General features: G+C 39.5%; 1 protein-coding gene across 1 annotated transcript in view; it reads left to right on the forward strand.

The window, feature by feature from the left end:
- Positions 1-20181, forward strand: part of KCNH8 (potassium voltage-gated channel subfamily H member 8) — a 365063-nt gene that overhangs the window by 59371 nt on the left and 285511 nt on the right. The gene's annotated exons all lie outside the window — the stretch shown is intronic.

Genomic DNA, 20181 nt, shown 5'->3' on the forward strand with positions numbered 1-20181 from the left:
ATCCTTAGCTAACTATGGTTTTCAATTTTACCTATGTCCTTTAAAATTTTAAATTAATGTTAGTTCAACTTCATCTTTATCAACTCATTTTTGTTATAGGTTTAGTTTAACCCTATAGTATGTAATAATGTCACTTTATAGGAACAGTAGTTTTGGCCTATGGGTTTCAAAGACTTACTCATTTGAGAGAGAGCAAGGGAGAGAGCAGGGGAGGGGCAGAGGAAGAGTGAGAGAGAATACCAAGCCGACTGCCAGTGAGCCCAGGGCCTGACGCAGGGCTCCACCCCAGGACTCTGAAATCATGACCTGATCCCACAACCCTGAGATCATGACCTGAGTTGAAATCAAGAGTTAGACGCTTAACTGACTGAGGCGTCCAGGCACCCCAGCCTCTGAGTTATAAAAAGACAAACTTGGAGGCTTGAAGTTCCTAAATGATTACTTGTACAGTGAGATTTCATTGGTGAAATTATACCCTTAAAGCTGTGTTGTTTAATTTATGCATAATACATAACTGAGATACTTTCAAGTGAGTCAGTCAAATATAATTAACAATTATTTTCTTAAAAAATTCTATTAGGTACTCATAGATGCTAACAACATCTTTACGTGTTTGTTTTGTTCTCCAGTTCTTTGTTTCCATCTAATTATTTTTCAACATTCAAATTTCAACAAATATTTTTTCAGGGCCTATTATGAGCCATTGTGTCATTTAATCTCCCCTTCTCTTCCCCGTGGCTGTTACCCAGGTAAGAAAACTGTCAAAGGATTGTAGTAAGTGACAGTGGAGAGGTAATTAAAGATAAACTTGTAAACATTTTTTAGTATAATACCCTACCAGCTGGCATATAACACAATCCCTTTAGTTATGTCCTTAGTGGATGCCATAATCAAGTCTGAATTTTTATGTCCCTAACCCCGGGTCACACACCTCAATTCAGCAATCTCTTGGAGGCTTGAGAGCTATCCACACTAACATTCACTGAGTCCTCAGTTCAAGACAGAATATGTACACAACATCATAACTCTCTCATCTTAGAACAAGAGTTTTCTCTTCAGTAAGTTCTATTCATTTTTCTCTTTAAATGCTTCACTGTATTGTTACTCAAGGGACAACAAGTTGATTGCTTTCACATTTTAGATCAAAGCTATTGGATGTTAGTTTATATTCTTCGAAAACAATTAGTTTAATTCCATTCTGTTCTAGAAGCCAAATAACACCAACAGAATAAAACAAAACGAGAGGCCAATTCTTGGGTTTGACAGATGCATCACTAACTTTAAAGATAAAAACTGGCAATCTCAATTTCATTAACAGATCTCCTGTACCATATTAGTGAGTTAGGAGAACTCGAGTTCTTGAATTCGAGCTGGAAGTGCAAACAGGCCTCGTGAGGCCAGTGATCATATGTTTTCCCGGTCCAGTCTTGGCTTATGCCTGTTGTCCTATCATTCATTCTGGTTTAATGTCTATCCAATTTTTTCAGTCTTTAAAGGAAATATTGTTGTTATTCATTTTAAGATGAGTTGGGTTGTGTTTCATAGATTTCTGCTTTGCGTGCAGCTTCTGCCCTAGTCTGGTCTAGTAGTTTGTGAGACCCATGTGCAATGGAAAGATTTCTCACTCATGTGGTTAAATCTGAAAGACAATGACCAGCCTGTCTCTCTATTCCCAAGCTTTTCCAGCTTCCCTTCAGAGGCTGCACGCTTTGTGCTTGCTGATAAAACAGAGCTCTCAGACCTCAGGAACTAAGGACAGCTAACTCCTTCTATGCCAGGTGCACAAAACAGCCAGGACACCGGTGATTGGGGCTAGTAGTTGCTCGTGGTGTGGGAAATGTATGGAAAATAGAGGATGAGCAGTCTGTTTCATACAGTGTTTCTTGTCAATTATTGTATGGCCTAAATCTATGGCTGTATTTTGTGGTTTGAAAAAATTTATATTGCAATAAACTCCTTTGGCAGCAATAACAGAAAAAAAGAAACGAATGTTTAATGAAATGTTAGGTACTGAATTTACAGGTCTAAAAAAAAAAGTTGATGCTAAACATGTAACTTGCACAAAACGTTTGTTGATATTTACTACCCATTATGGGATCTATAGGTGTGTCACTAACCACAACTTCTGGAGAGAAGATGAAAATTTGCTGAGGAATCACCAGTGTTCACTTCAAATTCTATTTGCCTTTTGTTAAAAATTAGTTGGAAATTTAGAAACAAAGTATTCAAAGAATGGACTGGCAAAAATATTCATATTTTGGACATGTAACAAACTGTAATTATTGAAACAATGCTTGCAAACAAGAACACATTGAAATGGTTCCTTACAAAAGGAGCGACTAAACAAATTAAATAATGAGAGCTCAACCAGCATAAAAGACTTAATTTTGGAATTTTATAACTGCACTTTGGAATATCTTGTTATGGGAAGAATGTTTTGTTGTCACTCCTCTTTGACTGAATATATTTATATATTTTGAAGTATTTAAATTTGGCTTAATATTCAAAAGAGATGACTTGGTGTATCATATAGAAACATTTTACATAGAAAGTTATAAATAAAAGGAAAAACCCCAATACCTATAAGGATATTTACATATTTCAATATAAAAATATTAAAATTGAGGTTATACTCCATGTAGCATAATTTGCTTTTTATTTACCAGGTATCTTAGCATTTATAGAGAGAGTATTTTTTCCATTTAAAATTTTTATGGTGTATAAAAAAAAGATTGAAATGCCCCCAATTTCCTATGTATTATCTATAAAATGCATCTTTGAAGAAGTTTGCAGGTAATTTAACACAAAATTGAAAATAATAAGACCATATAGAAAAAAAATGCATTTTCAAAAAAATGCTAGTGACATGGTAATAGAGATATATGTGAATAAGAACCTGTTTAAGGGGGAGCCTGCTTCTCCCTCTGCCTGTCACTCCTCTTGCTTGTTCTCTCTCTCTTTCTCTCTCTCTGACAAATAAATAAAATCTTAAAATATATATATATATTAAAATTAACCATATAAAAAAGAGAGAAGGCCATTTCAGGAATTTGATTCTACTGTGATACTGTGAACTGAGGTTGCCACTCTCTGTCTCTCCTCTTTGTCATAATTATTTGTGATCTTGGAAATGCAGTTACATTGGTTAAACATGACTGTGGAGCCCATTCCTCTCTCTAGTGGACCAGTTTCAGAATTGACCAAAGCTGAAATTGCAAATGATAGTTTTATTTTTTTAAAAAGATTTTATTTATTTATTTGACACAGAGAGAAAGAGCACAAACAGGGGGAGCGGCAGGCAGAGGGAGAGGGAGAAACAGACTCCCGTGGAGCAGGGAGCCCGATGCGGGCTTGATCCCAGGACCCCGGGATCATGACCCAAGCCGAAGGCAGACACCCAACCGACTGAGCCACCCAGGCACCCCGCAGATGATAGTTTTAAATTATGATACCCTCTTCCACAAATAGAGAGAGCTAGAGTTCTCAAGGAGATTAAAAAAAAATGAGGGATTAAAAAAACAAAAAAACACACATCACACAGATGGTTGTCAGGTTTTCTTTTCTTTTAAATTGATATTTTGTCCAAAATATTTTTTATAGTATTTAACCAAAACATTTTAAACTCATTGGGAGAAGAAAATTGGTACCGGGGAGGAGAATCACACTCCATTGTAAATGAGGTATTGGAAGAGATCTTATCTTCATTCTTATAAAGGGAATCAAGGTGCTTCTAATGAACTTCAGAAACATGGGTCTATTCATTCAAATGCCCCAAGAAATCTTTGTACTTGGTCTTCCTGAGTCCTGTCAAGATAGAGGACAAGTATATATACAAGGAGACCAAGTACTGAGGTATAAGGAGTGTTTTCCTAGCCTTATTTTTTTTAAAGATTTCATTTATTTATTTGAGAGAGAGAGAGCACAAGAGGAGGGAGGGTCAGAGGGAGAAGCAGACACCCTGCCGAGCAGGGAGCCCAATGCCGGACTCGATCCAGGGACTCCGGGATCATGACCTGAGCCAATGGCAGATGCTTAACTGACTGAGCCACCCAGGCGCCCCTTAGCCTTATTTTATGAGTAGATGGTTATAAAAAGAAACCAAAAGAGAGATCAAATGAATACAGTGTTTAAACTACCCATCTACCCACCCACCTACCTGTCCATCCATTCATCCATCTACCTATCCACCTATCTATTCACCCACCTGTGCATCCACTCACCTCTCCACACACCTGTTCACCCACTCAATCATTCATATGTTCAACTAATAGTTAATAAGCACATATTTTTACATAATTTATTATTAAAAATACCAACACCTGACCTTGATCTTAAGTTGTGTACAATCTAATGTGGGGATTAAATGTCAATGAGTATATTTCAGTATGGCTAGAGGATTTCTGCTTATATGCTACTATTTGGGGGCAAGATGAGTTCTTTTCTGAGCACTTAGAAAAATATTATCTTAGAATTACCCTTTATGTTAGTAAAATCCTCATCCTTAAGTAAATACAGTTCATCTCCACTTAACTTTTCTAGTTCATTTCGACAAATGTTTATTGATTACTTAGAAGCCAGGCATGGGGGTACAGAAAAAACTGACGAAACACCATCCCTGCACACAAACAAAGAGCACAGGCACACAGGGAAAATCTGAAAATTACCCCACTGATGCTCTAACCAAGGCTGTGGGAGCACAGAGAAGTGCACCTAATCAGACCTCAGAGTGGTGGAGAAGGGAAGTGGTATCAGAGAAGACCTCAAGGAAAAGTCTTTTTTGGGGGGCAGGGGGAGTGGAAATGATTTATTTATAAGTATCAGTCATTTTTTTCTAGTAATTATTAAGTAGTAACAGAAGGTAACATAACTAAGTAACTCTTTAGCCCAAGAAAGGTTAAGCAGTGAATTATCTTTGTTCCATTGTACCAGCCCTCCAAAGTATAGGTTAGGATTATACAAGGCAAGAGAAATAATACCTCAGAAATTACCTGCTTCCCTTAAACTTCCTGTGCAGGTTGGAATTTGGTTTCTGGACCTTTTTTTGACCTCGATAGGATTCACTTACATTGAGACAGAACCCATGGCCTCTCCCCTAACGGTATCTTTGCTGCACCTCTGGGAAGTCTTAAAGGATGGATGAAAATTAGCCAGATAAAAAAGAGAGGGAAGGGCATTCCAGAAGTGGGAAATGTATGAGCAGAGGCACATAGGCAATAAAAGGCATGGTGGAGAATTACAAGCAAACTGGCGCTGTAAACGCATAAAGAGAACGTCTGACATCGTGGGCAGGGGATGGGCTGGAGGGGAAGTCTGGAATCTGTCATGCAGGAACTTCGTGGGCTTTCAAGAAGATTGAGGCTTGAGACATCACTGAACCAGTTTTAAGAAGAAGAGAAAGCTATCAAAGACAAGGAATGGACAGGGGTAAGAGAAGAGCTAGGAAAATGTGACGTCACGCCTGCCAAAGAAGCCTTTCAAGTAGGAACCTGCCTTTGTAACAATCTACAGAAATGCGCATGCAAGTAAGAAATGAAAAATGGGTTTTGGACAGAGCAGTTAGTTTGCGAGGAAAATATTAAGGCTAAATGTAGACAGTATTATTCTGCTCTGTAGACTTGGTGGCTGGCACATATGGGTGCTCAAAAAATGTTTGTGAGACAACGAAAGAATAAATAAGTAAGTTACAGTTGGTCCTTGAGCAAGGTAATGGTTGGGGTGCCAATTCCCATGTAGTTGAAAATCTGTGGATACCTTGACTCTCCCAAACTTAACTACTGATACCTTACTGTTGATTGGATGCCTTACCAGTAACATAAACAGATTAACAGATATTTTGTATGTTATATGTTTTATTGTACTGTATTCTTACAGTAAAGTAAGCTAGAGAAAAGAAAATGTTCTTAAGAGAATCCTCAGGGAAATAGCATTTACAGCACTGTATGTAAAAATCTGCACGGAAGTGCACCTGCTCAGTTCAAACCTATGCTGCTCAAGGGTCACTGCATATTGAGTTAAACTGAATAAAGGACCTCTTTTGAGAATACAGAAGCAGGTCTCTGTGCCTAGATTACTATAATGGTCTAACATTGTATCAAGTATTATATCTAAGCAAATGGTGATAATACTTCACGCTATGTTCATGTTATGGTAATACAAAATAATCTGTTAATATCTATGAAGTATTTTGAGACTCTCAGAAGTAGGCATTGCAGCGATATATTTTTATTATGTCCTTTTCCATACCAATATGCACAAATAGACGACTGAATTATGCCAGTGACAAAATAAGTCCAATGTGTAATTGGACTCATTTAATTTAGAAGTGATCATTTTTATGTCCTGAAATATGCCAAGTTGTGTCTAGAAGGCTGTGAAGAGCTGTCTTATGTAGCTAATGGCTTTTCTCACCAAAAATTTAAAAGTATATATAATAGTCATCACCAGCATGATGCATTCTGGATATTGAAGGTGGAGTAGAGGGAGATTTTCTTGCATGAAATTTTCATGTAATTGGTACAGATTTAAGGGTGACTTTTTTCTATGTATGGTTCAAGGTATTCAGTGTATCTACTATCAATTGGCAATTCTAAGATTTTTAAAAATAAGAAACTACAGCTGAACTTACTAAAACTCTAACAATATAGGCTTTGCCTGTTCATCTTCTTACTCTGCAGGTTGAGAGAATCAAATGCTAAATGCTACAGAAATTAATTTCTCAAGATTCAATTGCAGTTTAAGGAAATGAGTCATTTACTCTTCTTGTCAATGCTGCAAGAGAGGAGCTCTGCAAAAGTTTGCCAGTTTGAAAATTTCTATATTATGTTTTTACTCATAAGTGGACGTTTCAGTCTTTGTACTTACTTTCAAAGAGTATACATCTAACGTTTCAAATGTCATTATTTTTATTTCTTTTTTTTACTTTTAAAAAAAATTTTATTATGTTATGTTAATCACCATACAGTATATCATTAGTTTTTGATGTAGTGTTCCATGATTCATCGTTTGTGTATAACACCCAGGGCAACGTGTTATACACGTGCCCTCTTTAATACCCATCACCAGGCTAACCCATCTCCCCAGCCCCCTCCCCTCTAGGACCCTCAGTTTGTTTTTCAGAGTTGAGATACCACCTCACACCAGTCAGAATGGCTAGAATTAACAAGTCAGGAAACGACAGATATTGGCGGGGATGCGGGGAAAGGGGAACCCTCCTACACTGTCGGGCAAGATGAGTTACCGCACTGATGCTCTAACCAAGGCTGTGGGAGCACAGAGAAGTGCACCTAATCAGACCTCAGAGTGGTGGAGAAGGGAAGTGGTATCAGAGAAGACCTCAAGGAAAAGTCTTTTACTTTTTTTTTTTGAGGGAATGTAAGCTGGTGCAGCTACTCTGGAAAACAGTATGGAGGTTCCTCAGAAAGTTGAAAATAGAGCTACCATACGTCCAGCAATTGCTGGATTTGGGGTATTTACCCCAAAGATACAAATGTAGGGATCCGAAGGGGTACATGCACCCCAATGTTTATAGCAGCAATGTCTACAATAGCCAAATTGTGGAAAGAGCCAAGATGTCCATCGACAGATGAATGGATAAAGAAGAAATGGAATATTATGCAGCCATCAAAAGGAATGAAATATTGCCATTTGCAACAATGTGGATGGAACTGGAGGGTACTATGCTGAGCGAAATAAGTCAATCAGAGAAAGTCATGTATCATATGATCTCACTGATATGAGGAATTCTTAATCTCAGGAAACAAACTGAGGGTTGCTGGAATGGTGGGGGGTGGGAGGGATGGGGAGGCTGACAGTGGAGCACAAAATTATTATTATTTTTTTTTAAAGATTTTATTTATTTATTTGAGAGAGAGAGAGAATGAGAGATAGAGAGCACGAGAGGGAAGAGGGTCAGAGGGAGAAGCAGACTCCCCGCTGAGCAGGGAGCCCGATGCGGGACTCGATCCTGGGACTCCAGGATCATGACCTGAGCCGAAGGCAGTCGCTTAACCAACTGAGCCACCCAGGCGCCCAGCACAGAATTATTTTTATTTCTATTGTGCATCTTCAGTATATAATAAAATATTGTGAATGATCTGTTCAGAAATTGTCCGAGTGCTACCAAATAATAACTCTTAGGGTTATATTAACACCCTGATTCTATTTGGACATGTTTTCAAGGATTTGAAAGATTGAAAACAGTGATGTTTGATTCTCCATCAAGCTCGTATGACAGAACACTTGTCTGTATTGCAATACTGCTGAGTACCACAAGGCACAAATAAGTATAAGTTTTAATCCTTATTCTCAGAGGTTTGCAAGCCTGTTGGGGAGAAGGAACCATATATAAGTCACTAAAAGAACAATTAAGTGCCGAGCATGTTTTTAAAAAAATTCTTTTAATAAATACATGTGAGCAAATTTGTTTTCTTTATTTATCTTTAAGCACTCTCTGTACCCAAAGTAGGACTTGAACTCATGCCCCTGAGATCAAGAGTTGCACGCTCTACCAACTGAGCCAGCCAGGTACCTTGAGTGCTAAGCACGTTAGAGCCTCCTGCATGTGTAGAGTGAGCTTAAGGATGGGGGAGAACCATAGGCTCAAGACATCAAAGGAGGCTTCATGGGGGAGATATTCTTTCTCCTATTTTTGTTGATGTTGATAGCAGTCCCAAAGAGAAATTTGTTTTACCCAATTTGTACTAGAATCCCCTTTATGAGTGGGAGATGGGAAAAAGGGAACTGAATGTGTTGTTCAAAAGAGCTCAGGGTTAGAACAAGGGATCAAGAGATATCAAATCTTTAACATTTTGAGACCCAAGGGGTGCTTTTCCATCGTCTCCTTGTTCAGAAAACAGAACAGGTCTGCTATGAGCATAGCTAATTTTTACTCAATCCTTTGAGACTTGCAGTAGTAGGGAAGTGGATCCTTAAAGGATTTGAGTCTTTTATGCTTTCCCAACTCCTTCCTTGGCTGTTTTAGTAAGAGCTTTTATTTAAAGCATTACGACTTTTTATTGTAAAAGATTCATTGTGATCACCATTCCAAGCAAACCAATAATCTCTTTTGTGCTTAGAAGTTTATTTATTAATGAAAATAATTCACTAAAACATAGTTTTTTTCATTTGGTAGAATAGTTTGTATTTCTTGAACACAATGTCATTGCACTTCCTAAGGCCAAGGAAGTATATTCATCTAGAAAATAATGCTGATAAATTTAAGAAAAGATTTGAGTCATTTTAAAATAGGTTCTTGCAAGCAAAGCTAAATTAATCTTTAGGAGTTTGGAGGGTTATTTAACACTTACCCAGAGATTGGCTATTACACTGTCAAGCATTCAAACTAGTCATGTGGACTGCCTCAAATTGTCCAAGAGATTTAAATTCCCTTGCAGAGGTAAGCAAATGATCCTGTTTTCACATCTGTTCTCAAAGCACAGCTCCGTCTACTGGATTCCAAGCAAAAAGCAATTTTACTTAGAGGGAGATGTATTGTCAATGGTAGTGTGAAAATTGAGAGAAGCGTTGCTTGTTCACTCCAATTGCCAATGACGGAAGTCACATCCATGAGCCATATGCTTGCTGAGGAGGCGGGCAGAAATATTAGTGGAAGAGTTGCAGGTATCTGATGAGTTATCCATCATCTGTGTTATGTGTACTCCTGTTTTCCCACTATTACTACAGCCTGGGCTGGAATGAGACAGGAAGGCCTCAGGCTTTGAGCTCCAAGAAGAGAATTCTTGAGGGAGGCACTGGACAGCCCTGAGACTGGAGATTCGGTTCAAGAGACCAGCATTCCAGACCTCCCTTTGCCAAAAGTAACCAGGTGGTCTTGGACAGTTAACACTCTTCGCTGGTGCTCTCTTTCTTTCTTTGCAGAATGTGGAGTTTGAGCTAGATGATTTCCAAGATCTCTCCCAATTCTAACAAAAGGCCCTTTTAGAATTTCCCACTTATTTCTAAGAAAACCTTTAACATTGTAAGAGTGAAGAAACTTGCCATTGCATTTAAGAATGAAGAGAGAAAGACAAGGAATGGACAGCAGCCCCAAACTCAATTATGATTCCTTTTCTATCTCCTTGCTTTCTCTTCTGCCCATTGTCTGATTTTCTCTAAAGTGACATTACCCAAATGCATAAAATGAAATTATATCCTTTCAGATTGTACATCTAGTTATGTGATGATTAACATCCTGATTATTATACAGGGCTTGGTAGAAAATAATGCAAGAGCCCTACCCCTAGCTTGAATAAAGCCTTCTATTTGGTGTTCCAGTCTCATTTAAAGTGTAAGATGTGAGAGAATTAATTTTATTATTTCACCTTCTTTTGTATGATACTATTTTTTTTCGACATTGCTTTCTTCAAAATTGTCTTTATATTTCTGAAATTTCACTGTGGTGGGTTCCGAGCCATTGTGAAATGGCTGTGTTAGTGTTTTTTTTTTTAAGATTTTATTTATTTATTCATGAGAGACAGAGAGAGAGAGAGAGAGAGGCAGAGGGAGAAGCAGGATCCCCTCTGAGCAGGGAGCCCGATGTGGGCTCCCTGTACCCTGGGATCATGACCTGAGCTGAACCATCTGAGCCGCCCAGGCTCCCTGGCTGTGTTAGTGTTACAGCATGTTAAATTTCTTACACCTATCTGTAAAAAAAAAAGTAATAAATCTGGGCAATCACATATGTCCTAATAGTAGTTATTCACGTTTCCTAGCAAGTCAAATGAGAGATAAAGGACCTTGGCAAGAATATGATGGTTGGTTTCTTTGACAGCACCACCTGGATAGAGCTCTGTTAGTACCACACTCTGGAAACATGGTGAATTTCTGATAATCGTGCTAATAGCTACCTTTTCCGCAGTAATATGAAACCAAAGTTTTCTCAGGAAAACTTTTCCTTGCTACCTAATATTCAAATATTTTTATTTCAGTAATGCCTAGTAAACATCACTATTCTCAACCCTCATTTAGATTACCTCAGTTCTCCAGTGTGACTACAGTACTTGATGCTCTCATGGACCACATGTTTTAGTCACTTATTCTACATATATTTATGACATGCCTGCCATTTTCAAAGCATCCATAGGGTAATATGGGCAGAAAAGTCCGTCCCCACCCACAATAACTTATATTGGGGAAGGAGTAAGAAAAACCTAGACAATGATAAAAATGCAAGAACAAAATGCCAGTGTGACAGTGATAGAATAAATGTCATGAGGAAATGCATGATTTATTTCCAAATGGGTTAACACCAAGAACTTTGATTTAAAGGCAGGGAGTTTACTGCCAAATGGAATAATGAGGGGAGGCTCCATGGAAGAGGTGGGGCTTGAGGGAGCGTTGAGAGACATGGATTGGAATAAACAGAGAAGGCAGGATGGTATGAACCAAGGCGGTGTTTCTCAAAGGCTCTGTACCACTGCTGATATGCACGATATACAAAAGTAACATTAAATAATGTTCAACTATGCAGTGACAAGAGTTTTCTTTTTCCAATCATCTTTCAACACTTTTATTCAGGAAAAAAGGCCTCAATTTCATGCTGATGCATCTGTAACCTTTTTCCATACTGTTAATTAACTAGTCCCTTTCTCCTCCCTTTGTTCCTTAACATATAGGCCCAAATATGATAGCAGACTACAGTAACTAGAATTCAACAAAAATGGCTTCAGATTGCATTTATTTTTTAGTTCTCTTCACCTTATGGAAAGTAATGCTAGATTTCTATTTAAAGTTGTGGTATAAAGTGTTTTAATCAAATAAATGTATTTAAGTGAAAACTTCAATAATTCAAGGAAAAATGGAGGCAAGTACTAATAAAGTATTATGTAGACAGTGCAAAATTTGTTTGGGTGGTATATGAATGAATTTGGGAAAACACTGAATTATAATATAATTTATACTTGGGATAGTAATTAGTTCCATGTGGTAACAAGGAGAGTCATGCTGGAAATTTTAACCAAAATATTATTAAAAAGATAGGCTGTGAATAGATCAAGGAGATCAGGGAATACTAGATTCATGAACATTATTCATGTTGTATCTTCTTTTGGGATTCCATTACTACCTCCTTTATTCAAATATTAATAACTATGGTTTGCTGATTCCTTTTTAGATACTAGGTATTGTATTAAGTATTTTACATATAATTATCACATTTTTTATCACAACTATGGTAAGAGGAAGGTATTAGCTTGAGTTTGGAGTGATGAGTCTTACCGAAGGGTAAACGGCTAATTGCTAATACAGTTGAGTTTGGAGCCCAAGCCAATTTGATTACAAAGTTCCTATTCTTCATTATGCCTAGAAACCCTACTCATCCTCAGGCCCTGACCTGAATACTAGCTTTTTCCGTCTAAGCCCAGCTTTCCAACAGATGGCCGATCTCCTCTTTGGTCTTTCTGCAGCTAGCTCTATGCATTTCTGGGTAGTAATTTTCTTCACCCCTTCACTAGAATTGCTTATCCAGCCTCTACTGACAAGGTTGTGAGAGCCCAGATGGCCTGTTCACGTGTCTGAAGGCATCCAGCATTGTACTTCCTTCAGGATCAAGGCTCTTGTTGTTTGAATTGTGCTAAATTTTCTTCTTTTGCTATGGCTTATCACAGAAGTACAGCTGTACCACCTCAGCATGGAAGTGGGAGCAGGAGCTCTGGGGAAGATAACTCAGGAACTACCTGGAAAGGCTTTGCCTTTGTCAGATTCCAAGAATCTAATTAATTAATTTTGAATAAATCAGCAACTTTTTGGATTTTTTAAATCGTTTTGGATTTTTTTTTTTTATACCTGAGTTTTATAATGTCTGGGTTAAGTAGAACAGAAGTGGATACCTGGTAATTATAGACTTTTAGATCTCAGAATAGAATGTTAAAGAGTATCTTACCCAACTCCTTTATTTTATCATTGAGGAAATTGAAGACTAAGCAGGTTTCATGAGTTCCTTAAGGGCATAGAACAAGTTAAGGGCAGACCTTTAACTAAAGATATCTCGATTCCTAGTAAATTATCTTCGATATTGATGGCTTGGAGCTTGGAGGTCATGTGTTCCTTCTTTTCATCCAGTGTTGGAATCCCTATAGTATCTCTGACTGATGGACAACAGATGCAGAGCAGGGAACAGAAACACATTATCTTTGGAAGCAGTCTACTCCATTTTAAATTAAAATTTCCTCTCTTAAATCTAGTATAACTTCACAATCATGTCTGTTGCTCTAAACCCCGGAGTGTTCCAGGGCTCCCTTTATGGAAGCTGTCCTCTTCACATCCACATCCACTCTTGTGATCCTGTCCTTCCCAAGACTTTAAATACCTCTATACATTGAGGACTTCCAAATTCCTATCTCTAGACCATTCTTTTCCTATGAACTCCAGATCCATGTATAATTGCCTGCTGGGATACCTGCCTTTGAATGTCCAGTAGACATCTCAGATTTAATACCAAAACCCGAAGTCTTAATTATACCTTTCCATGAAAAAGCTCTCCCCTATCCCCTAGTCTTCTTTATCTCATGAGACTATATTTTTTCAGATCCCCCGGGGCCAGGAACCTGAAGTCATACTGATGCGTCTTACTCTCTTTCATTGTGCATCCAAACCATCATCTACCTTATTAGCTCAACTTTTAAAATTACTTCCAGAATCCCACAAATTCTAACCAACTCCAGTGTTCTCATTGTAGTCCAGGCTATCAATTTGTCTTACACTGACAACTCCCCCACCACCTTGCTTGCACAACCTGTTCTCTTCACAGCAGCTGAAACATAAATCAAAGTCCTCACTGTGGTCTGGAATCTCCTCATGATCTGAAAGCTCCAGCTTTCCTCCGGCCTTTGTCTCCCACTCCTCTCCCTCTCACTCACATGGCTAGGTACCATGCCTCTTCACTGTGCCTTGAATGGGCCACACGAACTTTCACTTCCAGCCCTTTGCACCTGTACTTGCAGACTCTCCAATTAACACACTCTTCCCTCTGATAGGCCCACTCACACCCACTCCATCAGCTGCCTTCACTTCTGTGCCCACCTAATCAGAGAAGGTTTTGCTGCTCCAATACATTATCCCAATACTCTGAATAATCTATGTTCATAGCATTCATCACCATCTGACACACTATGCATTGACATGTTTGTTGTTTTTTAGCCTCTGCATATCACACAAAAAGTGTGAGCTCAATGAGAGCTGGGATTTTATTTTATTTTTGTTGTTTTTTGCAGTTTTCCTCAGCATCTAGAATAGCATCTTCAAAGGCAATAAATAAATATTCGTTAAATGAATTTCTCCTTCAACTTTGCTATTTAGCAAGGTCTTTTATTCGTACTGTGTTGTTTCTGCAAACTCGCATGCAGGAATTTGCCTTTATTCCAATAAACACTATAATTTTAGTTTGGGGTCATTAGGGAAAGTTGGTAAAAATCTTTTAAGCCTGGAGTTTTTGCTAGAAGAAGTTAATTTTCTATGTTAATTTATGTTTCTTTTATGTTAATTTATGATGATTATTAATGTTAGCCACAGTTACCATGTATAGAACACTTATATGACTAGCACTCTGCCAAGTATTTTACGATATTATTTTACTTGATCCTTACAATGACTCTGAGTAAACAGCTTTGGGCAGAGTCCCTACTTACCCCCTTTATGGCAGTGCTGGAGGTAAACTGGATGCTTGGTGTTTCTAAAAAGAAGTAGATAGGAGCAACCTGCCATTTCTGTGAATGCTTTCCATAGCTTGGTATCACATGGCAATGATGAAAAGACCAATAGCAATTGCTACTATCTATTGAGTACTTACCGTATACCAAGAGCTGTGCTTGGCACTGTACAAAACGTTATTTAATCTGTGCAACAATTTTATATAATGGATGTTACCCCTGTTTTCTAAAAGAAGAAACTGTACAGACTGAGTACTAGTAAGGGTGCAGTTGAAACCCCATCTAGGTCTCCTTTCCGGGACTGGAAGTACTATGTGGGTTACTAATTTGTTGTTTCAGCTCCCAAAGCACTTTTCAGTATATGCTCAGTGTTAACTGAATTCCAGTAGAGGGTGCTACAGGGACACTGCAGGTGTCTGTGGGGGGTGGGGTGGGGGAGGGGACGCGTTCTTCCGTCCATTTCAGAGGGGTGTTGGAGGTTGGCGGAGTGAGTGAAGACTTAGCCTAGCCTTAATCTTTCCACAGCCCTCTTGACAAAAACCAGAGCCTCAGTGTGGCTCCCACCTGACCCCCCTACTCCCATTAGCATCGAGATTTCCACCACACACACACACATTATCAGTTGCTGATCATCCGCTCCCGCTTGCTCTCTGAGCTCCAGCAGGTGGTGACCAATGGCTTGCTCAGCAAACCAGACCACATTCAGCCTGGCCAAACCAGTGTACTTCTCTGGGCTCTGGTGGCCTGAACCACATTTTTCTTCCAGTTTGCCCTTCCTGGGATTTTTCTCCCTCGGTCCTAGCATGCTATACAGTTTTATCATAGTGATTACTTATACTAAAATTTTTCTGTTTAACTTACTGAATGATTTCTATATCTGATTGGATCCAGACTGCTATAGGCCCATCTTGTAGCTGCTAAAAGTATTGGCTGGTAAACTCCCAGATGCCCCCTTCCTCAGATAATTGCCCTCAGCTAATGGGAGCTGCCTTGTCCAGGAGGTTAACACACTCCCCAATCCTTCCTCTCCACCCGTGGGCCAGGGCCAATAACTAACCCACAAAGGCCAGCTCCTTGGATTATAAGCAGGTACAATTCAGGGGTACGTTTACCTTCCAGAGTTCCCCTATTGATCAGGTCAAGGTTAAACTTTACCAGAAACCATGGCATTTCTCCCCTTCTCAATTCTGCTCCCCTTATGCTCTCATAAGCTTCTCCTGAGAGTCCTCCCTCAATAAGTTAGGTATATCTTAATCTTTGTTTCAGGCTCTGCATTTGGAGAACTTGATCTCAGACATGTACCAAGGCCACAGAACTAGAAGATAATGAAGTTGGTGATTATACTAGGCTTATTTGACTCTAAAACCTGTATTCTTAACCTTTATGTTCTCATGACCAAGATAATCTCCTTCTTCTAGCATGTTCTCCCTAACCCATAATGTCTTCTATGCTGAGCCATCTTGGCTTTGAGGATGGACTGTCACTGGTTCAGAGAGAAGTTTGTGACTATTGTTCAAGGGTGTCTAAGACCTGTGCCCACTGTTATGGAAGGTCCACATGCCTCTTATCTGCTCTGTGAAGGCTTACATACCCCCTGCTGTTATTGCCTTGGTTCTGTATCTCCTTTTCTCCACCAAAGAGTGTGGATCAACATCCTAGTTGGAACTCTACCTTTCCAGTTCCCTGAAGTGTGTCGGCTAGTTTAGCTAAATCACGCTGCACTTCTTCAATCATGTTTATTTGAGGTAAACTAATTCTCTGTGCCTTAGGATTTGTGCACTGGCATTCACTAAGATTCAGAAACTAAGGTGACAACTTGACACTTTAATGCCTTTTAGGTAAATAATAGTTTTTATTGGGGGCCATAGAAGCAGGTTTATTTATAACTCCTGCTAGCACACACTGGCACTTAATGGGGGTTGTGGGTGGGGGGAGACAGTTGACAGGCTGTTCAGGGACCTACGACAACTAGGAGGACCTAGATTTGCCAGAGATTTTGTGTCATTCTTGAAGGTAATTGGGCCAACACTGCATGAGAACAGCTTGTTTCAGCCCATTCCATTTTCAGATGCTCTGATGTAGAGTGAAGGATTCAGCAGACAAGTCAACCAGTCTTGGCTGTCTCTTTTCCATGATCCCAACATGTATTCTGGTTCTGTGGTTTGTTCTTTTGATCACCATCTACAGATTCTTTTGGGGATTTCTCTGCCTAGCCAATGCTCCCCAGTTGACCCTAAGTGACTCCTATTTTCTTATTTGGTATTAATTACTTGACTGTGACACAACTTTTCTCCCTTCCCCCCACCAAAAAACGAATTCATAAAGAAAGAACAGGTGTTCTTCTTAGTAGGCTCTCCTTTCTTCAGGGAGGCAATCTACTCTGCTGCAGAAGGTGGTTCCAGTCTTCAGCACTGCCACATTTTCTTTGTGGCTAGGTGAAGTACAGCTGTAGCTAATTCAGTCACATTTTTAGTTGTCCCACAGTTAGATGAAATTATTAGCCATCTCTACAGAGTGTCAGCAACTGCAAATAGAATGTGCCTTTGAAGGCAGCTGAATCCAACTGGGAATTGAGAAATTAATAGGAATTTAGGATAATGGGCATGCTTGCAATGAACCATTTATGGGTTCAGAAACCTAGTTCCTCTGGTAATTTGAATGAGCAGTTTTGCTAATAAAGTTTGTTTATGTTTAGTGAACCTGCTGGCTCTACCTGTCATTCACAAACAACTTGAGTTATCACGTTCCCATCAAATTTTGCCCTTTCCCTTAGCTTGATAGGCTCTTGGAGCTGATTTTCTTCATGTAGGCAAGGAATGGAGAGAGAAAAAATAGGAAGAGGTTTGAGCACTAGCTGGGGCAAGCTGGCCTCCCTTTACATCAGGGTGAAGTGTGTTTATTTTATGCAGGTAATGGATGAAATTCAAATGGTGCCATGTTTATTTGAAGATTTAGTTATTATTTGAGGGAGTGAGTGAGAGTGCGAGCGGGGGTAGGGGCAGAGGGAGAGGGAGAGGGAGAAAGAAAATCTTAAGCAGACTCCCCACTGAGCCCAGGGCAGGGCTTATCTCACTACCCTGAAATCACGACCTGAGTAGAAATCAAGAGTCAGTTGTTTAACTGACTGAGCCACCCAGGCGCTCTGGTGTCATGTGTATTTGAAAGGGCACATATTCTCAATTGAAATACCCAATTACGATCAATATCTACCGGTAATTCTTGAACCTTTTTCTTAGTAGATCTGCACATGTCATGATCCCCACTCTTCTGACTACAGTGCATTTTACCTTCAGGAAAATGAGCAAATGTCACTGGCAACTTCAACATTTTTAACAATTATAGTGATTCCTCATACCAGGAAAGTGAGTTAGAGTCTGCCTGCCCCCTTGATTTACATGGCCCAAGCCCATTTTGTAGAATTTGTTTTCCCCAGGGAACAGAAATGTCTGCCCCTTAAGGAAATGGAAAATGCTGCCCACCCTCCAAATACATCAGGAACCCCTTTTGTGTTCTCTGCAGTTTCCCCAGGGTTTAGAGTGGTGTTCTCCAGGAAACAGCTTTCAACAGGATTGATTTTTCCATTAGGCCCCTGAGATTGCGGCCCCGTGGCAGCCGGCCAGATCCCAGGTGCTCAGGCTCCCTGAGAAAGGTGAGGAAGGAGCCGGGGATCTGGAGGGCAGGCTGAGCAGGCTGAAAGCATGGCTCTGTGCACGTCAAGTGGAGGGGTGAAGAGCTCACACTGTAGGTTTCCCACTACGTTGTAGCTGTATGAGCAGAGGGCAGGTATTTAATATCTCTGAGACTGTTTCTTCATCTTGAAATAGAAAGTGATGACAGGATGCACCTCATGAGGTTATTGTGAGGATGAAATGAGGGAATCATGTAAAGTCTTGGCACAGCCCCTTGTAGACACCTAATAGTTTTGCTTGTGTACCACTATCATCACCGCTAATAGAGCTGAGGGGAAATGATCTGCCTTTGTTGAAAAGCATTCTGTTTTAGTTTATCTAGCCAGTAGGTCTTAAGAACTTTCACCTTGCATTTCTGTAATTTATAAAAATCTGTCTTCTTCAAACTTTTGAAGCAAGTGACCATTTCGTGAGCAGGTGAGCACTCATACATAGGTAAGAGTAGTTGTAATTAACACATACATTGCTTTCTGGAGGCAAAACATTTTAAGAGCTTGAAGAGATTGTCTTTAATATATGATACATTTTTCCTTTATAAGCAATTTTACCTTTTTATTTGTTCATCAAAACCCTTGTCCAGGAAAAATACATACTGGTTTATATATTTAACGAATACTTCTATAATTTTTACTGAGTGCTGAGCAAGTTCTATGTCTGTACAAATATTAACTCACTTAATCCTTATTATAACAGTATCAAGTCGCTTCTATTATTATCCCCTTTTTACAAGTACATACATTGAGGCATAAGCCAATTAAGCAAGTTGCTCAAGATCCTGTAGGTAGTGAGCTTTCCAGGCAGGATTCTAATCCAGGCAGGCTGGCCTCGGAGTCTGTGCTTGTAGGTGTCAGGCTAGGCCAGTCTAGTCTGTTTGTACAGTGAGGCTTTGATTTTTTTTTTCTTAAGATTTTATTTATTTATTAGAGAGAGAGAGACAGACAGAGATAGCGACAGAGATCATGAGCCGGGAGGAGAGGGAGAAGCAGGCTCCCCGATGAGCAGGGAGCCTGATTCGGGGCTTGATTCCATGACCTGGGTCGAAGGCATACACTTAACTGAGCCACCCAGATGCCCTTTTATCCTGAGGCTTTTAAATGACAGGAGCTGGGATTATTTAAATTGTTCTGTGTGTCTGTCAATATGAGATTTCAGGGTTGACATACAGTCACCTTATTTAGTCAGTTTAGGGCTGTGGCATTAACTAGGAATTTCCCCTTTGCATGAGGTCATGTATTTGAGGGAAGCAAGGGATGCCATGAAGTGGGGTTACAGATTCCCTCTTAAGAACCTGTGTGACAGCTATTATGGGCCGCTGGAGTTGAGTGAATTAAGCTGTTCTCATTGCCCTAAATGAATCTAAACTAAATTCTAAGACCTTTGGTATTCTGAATCACCTTGTAAATCTCTGCTTAGTGATTCAAAGTAATTCTATTCCGCACAAATAGAAGAAGCCCTATACAATGAGACCAGATATTACCACTTACCTTCTTTTTCTTTTCTGATAAATAATGTGTGAATTTTAAGAAATTTAAAAACTCCACTAACCATACTGAACCCCATGGAATTAGGAAGGTTTTTTTTTTGTTTTTTTTTTTAATGCTTCAACTGGCTTGTGTATGCTTTTGAAGAAGTTGATGGACTTCTCTGTCTTCCCTCTTCAGCGATGATCCCTGATCCACTGACAGTGGGCTGCTCTTACAATACCATCTGGCCATGTTTGAAAAGCACCATGAGCTTTCCCTGCTGTACATTCTCCCAGTTTTTCTCCTGCATCACTGGTGATTCTTCACCAGCCTCTTTGCCATGTTCTTCCCTTTTCTGAGACTTCATAAAGTTGGAGTGCTCCAGAA

This window comes from Callorhinus ursinus, unplaced genomic scaffold (genome assembly GCF_003265705.2).
Source record: "Callorhinus ursinus isolate GAN/ISIS: 27379988/994484 unplaced genomic scaffold, GSC_fseal_2.0 scaffold1, whole genome shotgun sequence".
Taxonomy (NCBI): Eukaryota; Metazoa; Chordata; class Mammalia; order Carnivora; family Otariidae; genus Callorhinus; species Callorhinus ursinus.